Below are 12,011 nucleotides of genomic sequence, written 5' to 3'. Positions count from 1 at the left end.
GATCTCTGGGTCTTCCGAATATTCTAGGTCTTCTGGGTCTTCTGTGTCTTCTATGTCTTTTGAGTTTTCTAGGCGTTCTGGATCTTATGGGTGTTTTGAGTCTGCTTGGTGTTCATGGTATTCTGGGTCTTTTGGGTCTTCTGGGTTTTCTGGGTTTTCCGGGACTTCTGGGTCTTCTGGATCTTCTGGGTCTTCTGGATCTTCTGCTTAGAGGGTCGCCTCCAGAGGCACGTTCTCTTCCATAAGAAAATTTGTGCAATTGAGTCTTCTGGGTCTTCTGGGTGTTGTGTTTTGTGGATGTTCTGGGTCTTCTGGGCCATCTGGGTAATCTAGGTCTTCTGAGTCTTCCGGGTCCTCCGGATAGTTTGGGTGTTCTCAGTGTTCTGGGTCTTCTGAGCCTTCTGGGTCTTCTGGATTATCTGGGCCATCTGGTTCTTCTGAGTGTTCTAGGTCTTTTTGGTGTTCTGGGTCTGCCAGGACTTGTGAGTCTTCTGATTCTAATGGAGTTTCGAGGTCATTAAGTTCTTCTGGGTCTTCGTAGTCGTCTAGGTTTTTCTGGGTCTGCTGAGTCCTCTGGGTCTTCTGGTTGTTCTTGGTGTTCTGGGTCTTCTGAGCCTTCTGGGTTTTCAGAGCCTTGTAGGTTTTCTCAGTTTTCTGGGTATGCTAGGTCTTCTGAGTCTGCCGTGTTTAATGGGGTTCCTAGGTTTGTTGGGTCTTCTGGATTTTCTAGGTCTTCTGGGTCTTCTGGGTCTTCTTTGTCTTCTCAGTTTTTTGAGTCTTCCGGGTCTCCTGGGTCTTCTGGATCTTGTGGGTCATCTGGGTCTTCTGGATCTTCTGGGTCTCTGGCTCTTATGAGTGTTCTGGGGCTTCTGGACCTTCTCGGTCTTCTGGGTATTCTTGGTCTTCTGGGTCTGCTAGGACTTCTGAGTCTTCTGGGTCCAATGGAGTTTCAAGGTCTTTTGGGCTTTCTGAGTCTTCTGGGTGTTTTGGGTGTTTTGGGTGTTCTGGGTCACCTGGGTTTTTTGGTTTTCTGGGTCTTCTGGAACTTCTGGGTCTCCTGAGTCTTATGGGTATTCAGGGTCTTCTGGTTCTTCTAGGTCTTCTGGGTTTGCTAGGTCTAACGGGGTTTCTAGGTCTTTTGGGTCTTCTGAGTCGTCGCTTCTTTTTATTTCAATACAGGAAACAGGAAGACAGGAAGACAGGAAGATAGGAAAACAGGAAGACAGGAAGACAGGAAGATAGAAAGACAGGAAGACAGGAAGCCAGGAAGACAGGAAGCCAGGAAGACAGGAAAACAGGAAGACAGGAAGACAGGAAGACAGGAAAACAGGAAGACAGGAAGACAGAAAGACAGAAAGACAGGAAGACAGGAAGTTAAGTAGACTGGAAGAGCTGCTTAGAATCGTCATGAAACCAAAATAAAAGATAAAAGGTTTTATGAAGGTTCTCAAAACCTCTACAAGACCAAGGGCGTAGCCAGCTTTTCGGCCAGAGGGGGGCGAGCACCCTTAAACTGAAAACCACTTTGCAGTAACAAGGAGTTCAAATACTTCATCTGTTGCGAATAGTTCCTATACGTTAGGGACTTGTGGAACTGGCAACCCTGCAGAAAGAGCGACGTTCGATACAGTAACTGCCTGTTGGAGGTTGCGTACAAAGAACAGTGCGTTTTAGTTCGTGAAAGGTAGAACAACGATGAAGTGTGCAGTGTTGGGAGATTAGTGCGTGAACTAATACTATAGCGTAATGTCGTTTTATAATGAAATTACTTACTGTTAAATTAATTATCATTTAATAAATTGCAGTTTTTGAAGCTGCTTGAAATAGAAGCTGCTCTCAAAATGGTATTCTAGTTCCGAATGCATCACACGCCCCAACAAACTTCAAAAAGCTATAATCCACCAGAAGTCTTCCGCCATGGAAAGTATAGAAGATGAACTTCCCCTTCTAGAAAAGAAGAATGAGTTGTGGCGGAAGAACTATGATGAAAGGGTGAAACGTATGGAGCTTCACTACGAGCAAGACATAGCCAAAATGGACGAGGAGTTCAGAAAAGCTGTATACAAAATGGAATTGGAATTCAGTGCCAGGAAAGCAGCAGTGATACGGCAATATAGTGGGAATACGGTCAGCAAAGGAAAGGTAATAAAACCGACTCCACAAAGTGACGACGCCCAGCCGCAAAAAGGCTGCACTAGTGTATCAATTCCAAAAACAGTAGGCTCTTCCGAACAAACCTCGCGCACAATGCTCTTGCTCAAATCAGCTGTTTCACAAAACATCGTCATCGGTGATCGCTCTCCCCAAAAGAAAGGAGAAATCACCAAAACAACACCAGCTGATTCCTCGTCAGCGTTCAAACAGAGGAAACAAAACACAATGCCCATTGCAACTAGAGTGAATCGGGTAACCTCCTGTCGTAAGCCACATCCAACGACGAAAGAGCAACACCGCCACCACCGCCACCGCCGTCGTCGTCGTCGTCGCCGCCGCCGTCAGCAAGGCAGTCGTCATCTATTAAAAATGCTGCTGTTCGATCCCGGTGGATATCATCCCAGTCAAACTTATCAATGGGTAGGTAGGATTTCAAGCGTTGGAATAGCGGACGACAGATTGGTTCGCTTGTACCTATCACGCTTCGCATCTACGACGGTATGGTGCTGCCATCTTCAGAAAGTTTACTGCGTGCGGGCAACACTTTCAAATTCATTGGAGATTCGGATAAAAATTATGCAGCAGATGGACTTCAGTTTGTCACCAGTTCCACGGGGGGGAATGTTGCGAATAGTTCCTATACGTTAGGGACTTGTGGAACTGGCAACCCTGCAGAAAGAGCGACGTTCGATACAGTAACTGCCTGTTGGAGGTTGCGTACAAAGAACAGTGCGTTTTAGTTCGTGAAAGGTAGAACAACGATGAAGTGTGCAGTGTTGGGAGATTAGTGCGTGAACTAATACTATAGCGTAATGTCGTTTTATAATGAAATTACTTACTGTTAAATTAATTATCATTTAATAAATTGCAGTTTTTGAAGCTGCTTGAAATAGAAGCTGCTCTCAAAATGGTATTCTAGTTCCGAATGCATCACACGCCCCAACATCATCATTAAAAAAAAATAAAAGTGAAGTATAAAATATGGGTGATTAACAGGAATGGTTCAATGGAAGAATCATATGTATATGATTATAATCCTGAGGAATTCCTCAAGATATTGCTTCAGGAATTTCTTAACAAATGCCATCATGAATTTGAATTTATCCAGCAGTTTCTCCAGAAATTTCTTTAATATTTTTACAGGTTATTTTAATGTAGATATTCCAGAAGAAATCACCTTCGGAAAACTTGCAGTAATTCCGTTGGGAATACTTTCATAAATTTCTTCAATAATTCCTCCAGAAGTTTTATTACCAATTTCACCATGCATTCCTTTGAGAATTTCTCCAGTAATTCTTTACAAATATTGTTCTTAATTCCACCAGAAATCCGTTTGAGAAGCTCCAGAAAATACTTCAAGAAATTCTCCGGGAATTCTTTCAAAAATTCCAATCATACTAAGATTGCTTTCCTTGAGGAATACCCTAAGAAATTTTTGGAGAAATTTCTTCGAAAAATCCTTTAATGAATTCCTTTGGAATTACGGGAAAAAATTCTTTGAAAATTTCTAAAGGAATTCCTTCGGAAATTCCTGGAGAAATATCTTTGGAAGTTGATAGAGGAATGCATTCGGAAATTTTTAAAGGAATCAATTAAAAATAATTTCAGGAATTTATTTCGAAAATCCATGAGGAATTCCACCTGAAATTCCTTGACAAATTCTTCATAAATTTCATGAGGAATTCCTTCATTTCTAAAGCTCCTTGAGAAATTCCATAAGACATTCTTCTACGATTCCCTTTAGAAGATTCTTCGGGAGTTCCTTGAGGAATTTCTTTGAAATAGATTTAGAATATTCCTTGAGGAACTCCTTCGGAGTTTTCGTGAGGAATTCTTCCGAAAATTCCTTGAGGAATGCCTTCAAAAATTCTTGGAGGAATTCATCCGGAAATTTCTGTGAGAATTCCTTTCCAAATTCCTGAAGCAATTCTTTCGAAAATATTGAAAAAAAAATCACTAAAAGTCTCTTGAGATATTCCTTCTGAAATTCCATAAGAAATTTCTTTAAAAATCTTTCAAAACTTCCTTCGTTGAGGATTTTTTTTTTCGGTTTTTTTTTAAATCTTTACGAAATTCCTCAAGGAATTCCAGCGAAAGATCCTTGAGAAGTTTCTTCGGAAATTCCTCAAGAAATTCCTTCAAAAATGTACTGTGAAACTCCTATGAAAACTTGAGAAACTTCTTCAAACATTCCTTCAGAAACACGTTTGGGGATTATGTGAGAAAATCCTAAGGAAATTTTTTGAGGACAACCGTCAACAATTTTTGGAGGAATTCATTCGGAAATTATTGGAGGTATTTCAGAGCAAATCCATAAGAAATTTCTTTCGAAATTCCGGGAGGGATTTCTTTGGAAATTCGAAGAGGAATTCCTTCGGAAATTCAGGAGAAAATACTTTGAAAATTCCAGGAGAAATTCCTTTGAAAATTCCTTGAGGAATTCCTACGGAAATTCCTGGACAAGCTCCTCCGGAAACTCATGGAGGCATTCTTCGGGAAAATCCTAGAGGAATTCCCTCGGAAATTCTTGGAGGAATTCCTTCGAGAATTCGTGAAGGATTTCCTTCGGGAATTCCTGGAGGAATTTCTTCGGAAGTTCCTGGAGTAATTCCTTCGGAAATACCTGGAGAAATTCCTTCCTGAAATTTCTGGAGGAATTCCTTCGGAAATTCATGGAGGAATTCCTTCAGAAAATCCTTGAGCGATTCCTTCGCAAAAGTCCTGGAGGAATTCCTTCTGAAATTTATGGAGGAACTCCTTCGGAAATTCGCGAAGGAATTCTTGGAGAAATTCTTTCGAAAATTCCTGGTGGAATTCCTTCGGACATTCACGAAAGAATTCCTTCGGAAATTCCGGCAGGAACTCCTTTGAAAATTCCAGGTAAAATTCCTTTGAAAATCCCTGGAGGAATTCCATCGAAAATTACTGCAGGAATTCTTTCGGAAATTCCAGGAGGAATTCCTTCGGAAATTGCTGGAAGATTTCCTTCGGAAATTCCTGAAAAAATGCCTTCGGAAATTTATGAAGGAATTTCTTCGGAAATTCCAGGAGGAATTCCTTCGCAAATTGCAGAAGGAATTTCTTTGAAAACTCCTGAAGGATCTCCTTCGGAAATTCCTGGAGGATCTTCTCCGGAAATTTCTGAAGTAACTCATCCGGAAACTCATGGAGGAATTTCTCAGGAAATTCCTGAAGGAATTCCTTTGAAAAATCGTGGAGGAATTCCTTCAGAAATTCGTGAATGAATTCATTCGGAAAATTTCTGGAGCAATTCCTTCGGAAATTCATGGAGGAACTCCTTCGGAAAATGCTTTAGGATTTCCTTCGCAAAATTCCTGGAGGAATTCCTTCGGAAATTCATGGAGGATTTCCTTCGGTATTTCCTGGAGGAATTCCTCCGGAAATTCCTCAAGGAATTGCTTCGGAAATTCGTGGAGGGATTCCGTCGGAAAATTTCTGGAGGAATTCCTTTGAAAATTCATGTAAGAATTCCTTCGGAAAATTCTTTAGAAATTCCTTCGCAAAATTCCTGGAGGAATTCATTCGGAAATTCATAAAGGAATTCCTTCGGACATTCATGGAGGAATTCCTTCGGAAATTCCAGGAGGACATCCTTTAAAAATTACAAGAGGAATTCCTTTGAAAATTCCTAGAAGAATTTCTTCGGAAATTCGTAGAGAAATCCCGTCGGAAAATTTCTGGAGAAATTCCTTCGGAAATTCATGGAGGGATTTCTTCGGACATTCATGAAGGAATTCCTTCGGAAATTTCTCAGGAAATCCTTTGAAAATTCCAAGAGGAATTCCCTTGAAAATTCCTGGAAGAATTCCTTTGGAAATTCCTGGAGGAATTCCTCCGGAAATTCCTAGAGTAATTCCTCCAGAAATTTGTGGAGGAATTTTTCCGAAATTTCCTGGAGGGATTTCTCCGGAAGTTCCTGGAGGATTTCCCTCCGAAATTCCTGGAGGAATTGCCACGGAAATTCCTGGAGGAATTCTCTCGGAAATACATGGAGGAATTCATTCGGAAAATCATGAAGGAATTTCTTTCGCAAAATTCCTGGTGGAATTACATCGGAAATTCATGGAGAAATTCCTTTGGAAATTTCCAAAGGAATTTCTCCAGGATTTTCCGACAGAATTTCTCCTGGAATTTCTGAAGGAATTCTTCCTGGAATTTCCAAAAAAAATCCTTCAGGAATTTCCAAAAGAGTTTCTCCAGGAATTTCCGAAGGAATTCCTCCAGGAATTTCCAATGGAATTCCTCCGGGAATTTTTAAGAAATTTCTCCAAGAATCTCTGAAGCAATCCCTCCAGGAATTTCCGAAATAATTGCTCCACGAATTTCAGAAGGAATGCATCCAAGAGATTCCGGAGGGATTTCTCCAGGAATTACCGAAGTAATTCCGAAAGAATTCACGCAGGAATTTCCACGAATCTTTAAACGAATTCGTCCAGCAATTTCCGAAGGAATTCCTCCCGGAATTTCTGAAAGAATTCTTCCAGGAATTTTTGAAGGAATTCCTAACGGAATTTGTAAAGAAATTCCTCCAAGAATTTTCGAGGGAATTCCTCTTGGAATTTCCAAAAATAAAATCCAAAAAGACTTTCCGAAAAAAATTCTCCAGGAATTTCCGAAGGAATACCTCCAGGAATTTCCGAAGAAATTCTTCCAGTAATTTCCGAAGAAATTATTCCAGCAATTTCCGAAGCAATTCCTCCTGCAATTTCCAAAGGAATTCGTCCAGTAGTTTCCGAAGGAATTCCTCCAGGAATCATAAAAAGCATTCCTCTAAGAAATTTGGAATGATTTTTTTCCAGGAATGTCCTAAGGAGTTCATCCAAGGATTTTCTCAGGAATTTCTTTATAGATTTCTGAAAGAATTCCTCCAGAAATTTCCGGAGGTATTCATGCAAGACTTTTCGAGGGAACTCCCCAAGGAACTTCCAAAAGAATTCCTCCAGAAATTTTCGAAGGAATTCGTTCAGGAATTTCCGAACGAAATCCTTCAGGAATTTCCGAAGGAATTCCTTCAGGAATTTCCGAAGGAATTCTTCCAGGAATTTGCGAAGGGATTCCTCCAAGAATTCTGATTTTTTTAAGGAATTCTTCGAGGATTTTTGAAGGAATTGCTTCAGGAATTTCCGAAGCAATTCCTCCCGGAATTTCCGAAAGAATTCCTCCAGGAATTCCTGAACAAATTCATTCTGGAATTTCCGAATGAATTCCTCCAGGAATCTCCAAAGGAATTCGTCCAGCAATTTCCTCCAGTAATTTCCGAACGAAGTCCTTCACGAATTTCCGATGGAATTTCTCCAGAAATTTCAGAAGGAATTCTTCCAGGATTTTGCCAAGGGATTCCTCTAAGAGTTTTGGAAGGAATTCCTCCAGGAATTTCCAATGGAATTCCTTCAGAAATTTCCGAAAGAATTCCTTCAGGATTTTCCGAAGGAATTCTGCTAGGAATTTCCGACGGTAATTCTCCAGAAATTTCCAAAAACAAAAATTTAAAAAGAATTTCCGAAAAAAATCCTCCAGGAATTTCTGAAGGAATTCCTCCAGGAATTTCCGAAGGAATTCCTCCAGGAATTTCCGAAGGAATTCCTCCAGGAATTTCCAAAAGAATTGGTCCAGCAATTTCCGAAAGAATTCATCCAGTAATTGACGAAGAAATTATTGCAGGAATTTCCGACGGAATTCCTCCTGGAATTTCTAATGAAATTCGCCCAGCAATTTCCGAAGGGATTTCTCCCGGAATTTCCGAAGGAATTCCTCCAGGAATTCCTAAAGGAATTCCTCCTGGAATTCCAAAGGAATTCGTCCAGCAATTTCCGAAGGAATTCCTCCCGAAATTTCTGAAAGAATTCCTCCAGGAATTTCCGATGGAAATCCTCCTGGAATTTCCGAAGGAATTCCTCCAGGAATTCCGCTAGGAATTTCCGAAGGAATTCCTGCAAGAATTTCCAAAAAAAAAACCAAAAAGTATTTCCGAAAAAATTTCTCTACGACTTTCCGAAGGAATTCCTCCAGGAATTTCCAAAAGCATCCCTCCAGGAAGTTTGGAATTATTTTGTCCAGGAATTTCGTAAGGAATTCACCTAAGGATTTCCTCACGAATTTCTCTATGTATTTCTGAAAGAATTCCTCCACTTATCTCCGAAGGTATTCATCCAAGATTTTCCCAAGGAACTGCCCAAGGAATTTCCGAAAGAATTGCTCCAGGAATTTCCGAAGGAATTCCTTCAGGAATTTCCGATGGCATTCTTTCAGGAATTTGCGAAGGGATTCCTCCAGGAATTTTGGATGGAATTCCTTCAGGAATTTCTAAAGGAATTCCTCCAGGTATTTCCGAAGGAATACCCTCAGGAATTTTCGAAGGTATTCCTCCAAGAATTTCCGAAGGAATTCCTGCATACATTAAAAAAATACGAGGATGCAGGAGAATTTTATTTTTACTAGTCAAAAACAGTTCTGATCATCTAAGTTTTTCAGTTAAGTTAGAATATAGTTGATCGGTCCCCCCCTTGCCCCCCCTGGCTACGCCCTTGTACAAGACTAATTAGCCATCAAAGTGTAGCTTGTGTGATGTTAATGACTTTAGAATTTCCCATCTGTTCTTTGATTCAAAATCGGCGTGCGGTTCAACGGAGAGGATCGAGCTTCGGTTTTCCGGTATATGGTATATGGTTTATGGTTAATGTTTTTCGGTGAAACTAATTAAGCTGAATTAAGACGTGAAACGAGGGGTGGTTAGAATCCAAGTATGGATCAAAGTAGTGTAATGCACTTTAGAGTATACCACTCCGTCCATCCATATTCTTCGCTTTCAACTTCGGTGGCAGTATTTCCAAACCAGGATCGCTCCACGACCTACCCTCGACCCGACAACGTCGGTCGGTTGCCTTATAATGGTGGCAAGAAGAGGCGCCTTGGTTTTTGGTCGCCGTGTGCAGTACCCATTACAGCCCCAGTTTCTGTTTATTTTCTAATGAAAATTATGGCGAAATGTTGCTACATCCAGTTTTTTTTTCATCTCTCGCTGGACCGGCTAGTAGTGGTGGTGCGTTGGCTGTCTGTTTGTTTGCTCGCAAGTCCGGCGGCCACCACCGAACTGTTGGCGTTTTTCCCAGAGCTGACCTAGCAATTGGAGGCGCCCGCTGCTGACGACGGTGTTAGAGGTATACTCTGTGAAATTTATAACCGAAACTCGCTTCGAATTATAGCGCTTAATGTGCCCCACGAATGGCATTCCAGGCAGTTTCTTCGTTTTGGTGGAGTTTTTCCGACGACAGTCAGTGGTAGTTAGTCTGTTTGCTATTCCTAAGTGCCACCGACTGACTGTCGAGTAGATACAATAACAGTGTAAAGTTACGGTACTGATCAATGTACCGTGAAGGGAACTCATGGCGGTTCTGAAAAGCTTGCTTTTGTTTCGGAGTTTTAGTCTTGCATTGTTAAACACGGGCAGTATGGGTCAGAAAGCTATTCCTATGTATTAGATGTCTATGTTGTAAGGAGCTCTTTGAGGCATTCCTCCAAGATCTTCTTCCCTTCTTCTGAAGTATTTCAATCTTTCCTACTTTTTTTATTTTTTTCTCAAATAATATAGACATTGGCGAATCCAAGGGGGCGAATCTAGCTTTTTCTATTTTCTCACTCATCCTCCTTGATAAACACAAGAAAGAGCGGGATGCAAAGGGGTGCCGCAGAACCCCTTTTCATCCTTCTCTTTCTCGTGTATGTTTAGGAGAGTGAGCAAGAAAAAAGAAAAAGCTTGGTTCGCCAATGAATACAGAGCACGCACACTACGTAACAAAAGATTATCAGATTTTAATTCGAATATTAATTATTTTGATAAGGATAGTTTTAGACACCTTCGAATGTACAAACTGAGAAATGGATCCCTAAATCATTATTATTTAACAAGTAAATACAGATGTCTTACAGACATCTACGAGTAGACCTACCACCCGGACTAATTAGGCTGACAGACAAGACCCTGAAAGACTGTAAACCCATCATCGGAGAAGCTCGTTTGAAGGAAGCAAATCCCATTCTTCCGCGGATCAAAGGTCTTCCTAAAATTCACAAACCCGGTCAAGAGATGCGAGAGATTATTTCAGCTGAAGGATCCCCTACCCACAAATTGGCTAAATGGTTAGTCAAAGAGTTTCAAAGTATGCCAAAACCCTTACCCACCAGTTCGGTCAAAAACACTCAGGAGTTCACCCAAATGTTGTTGGAATCAGGAACCATCGAGGAGGACAAGATTATGGTTTCTTTCGACGTCACAGCACTATTCCCAAGTGTCCCTGTAAAGAATGCGCTTAACCTTCTCGAGGATTGGTTACTAACCCAAAAGTCTGACGCAGCTTGGAAAGGAAAAGTTAGGACTTATTTACGTTTAGCCATACTGTGCATGGATGAGAAATACTTCCAATTCCGTGACAGTTCTACAATACCAAAGGTGCCCCCATGGGAAATCCCCTATCCCCATTTTTTATGCGATCAAACGGGAAGCTTTATCTAAGGTTCTAGAGGTCATCAAAAATGTGCATAAGGATATCAGGTTCACTCACGAGGAAGAAAAGGAGGGAAAACTTCCATTTTTGGATCTATTAGTTAAGAGGGAAGACAGTTCATCGTTCGAATTCGAGATATGCAGGAAACCTACCAATACAGTGCGTGTCATCCCCTATTCGTCGAATCACTTCTTCCAACATAAGATGGCAGCTTTTCACCACATGGTTCACCGAATGCAGACTCTACCTCTAAGCGATGACGGGAAGAATAAGGAACTCACTCACATATTCGAAACAGCAATAACCAACGGATACAAGGAGAGGACAATTCAGGCCATCATCGACAAAAGGAGAGGTTGCAATATCCAGGTTCCCTAACAACTCTTACCCCTATTTCAGAATCTTCGAAGCGAGTATCAGTCCCCTTCGATCAACACATCACTAATAATTTGCGTTCTAGGCTCAGAAATTTTGGGATCGATTTAGTATTTTCTAGCAGAAGCAATCAGTTGAAGACTTCGTTAGGCTCTACAAAGGATCCAGTTAACACCTTTAACAAGGCTGGCGTTTACAAAATCAGTTGCTCCCATTGTGATATGGTCTACGTTGGTCAAACAAAACGGTCTTTGGAGGTTAGATTCAGGGAACATATAGCGGAGGTGGGAAAGGCGCAGAGGACAGTGAGTAGAGGTTTGGAATACGATTTCAGGTCGAAAGTTGCTGAACATGTCTTTGAGGAGGGTCTCCCTGTAACTACAGAGGATATTCATGATACCGTCGATGGGGGTGACAATGGGTCTGGGGGGTGAGATTGGGTCAACACGGAGAAACATAACATTTGAAATAGCTCATCAATTATCGCTAATTTATATTGAAAACTTTATATTATTTGAAACAGAAGATGTTTTTACACGTCATGATGCAGCATAAGATGTTTATCAATAATCGTTTTTTTGTTCAATTTGTGGCTAAACTTATATGATGAAACTACTAGTAAATAATTCTGAAAAAATTTCTCCTTCGTAATGTTTCACACAAGTACCTAACCATAAATTTTCTTATAAGTGGTTGGCTGTAGGTATTACCTGGTTGAGGCAATGGAAAAAGTGGACTGTCAATGCACTTTTTATTTAAAAATTCAATATTTTCGACCCTATGTCTGAATATTAAGAATGGGGGTGAGATTGGGTCAAGCAAGTTATTGAGCGCATATAACCTTAACTAAAAATTCAAATGTTGTCTCATCCCCATTTGACGTTAGAGTGGTGCCATGTTTACCGTATCTTCATAAAAGCACGCTGTTTTTTTCAAAAATATGTTTTAGGAAGTGTCAAG

The sequence above is a fragment of the Aedes albopictus genome, chromosome 1, assembly GCF_035046485.1.
Source record: "Aedes albopictus strain Foshan chromosome 1, AalbF5, whole genome shotgun sequence".
Taxonomy (NCBI): domain Eukaryota; kingdom Metazoa; phylum Arthropoda; class Insecta; order Diptera; family Culicidae; genus Aedes; species Aedes albopictus.
Note: the sequence above shows the minus strand (reverse complement) of the source record.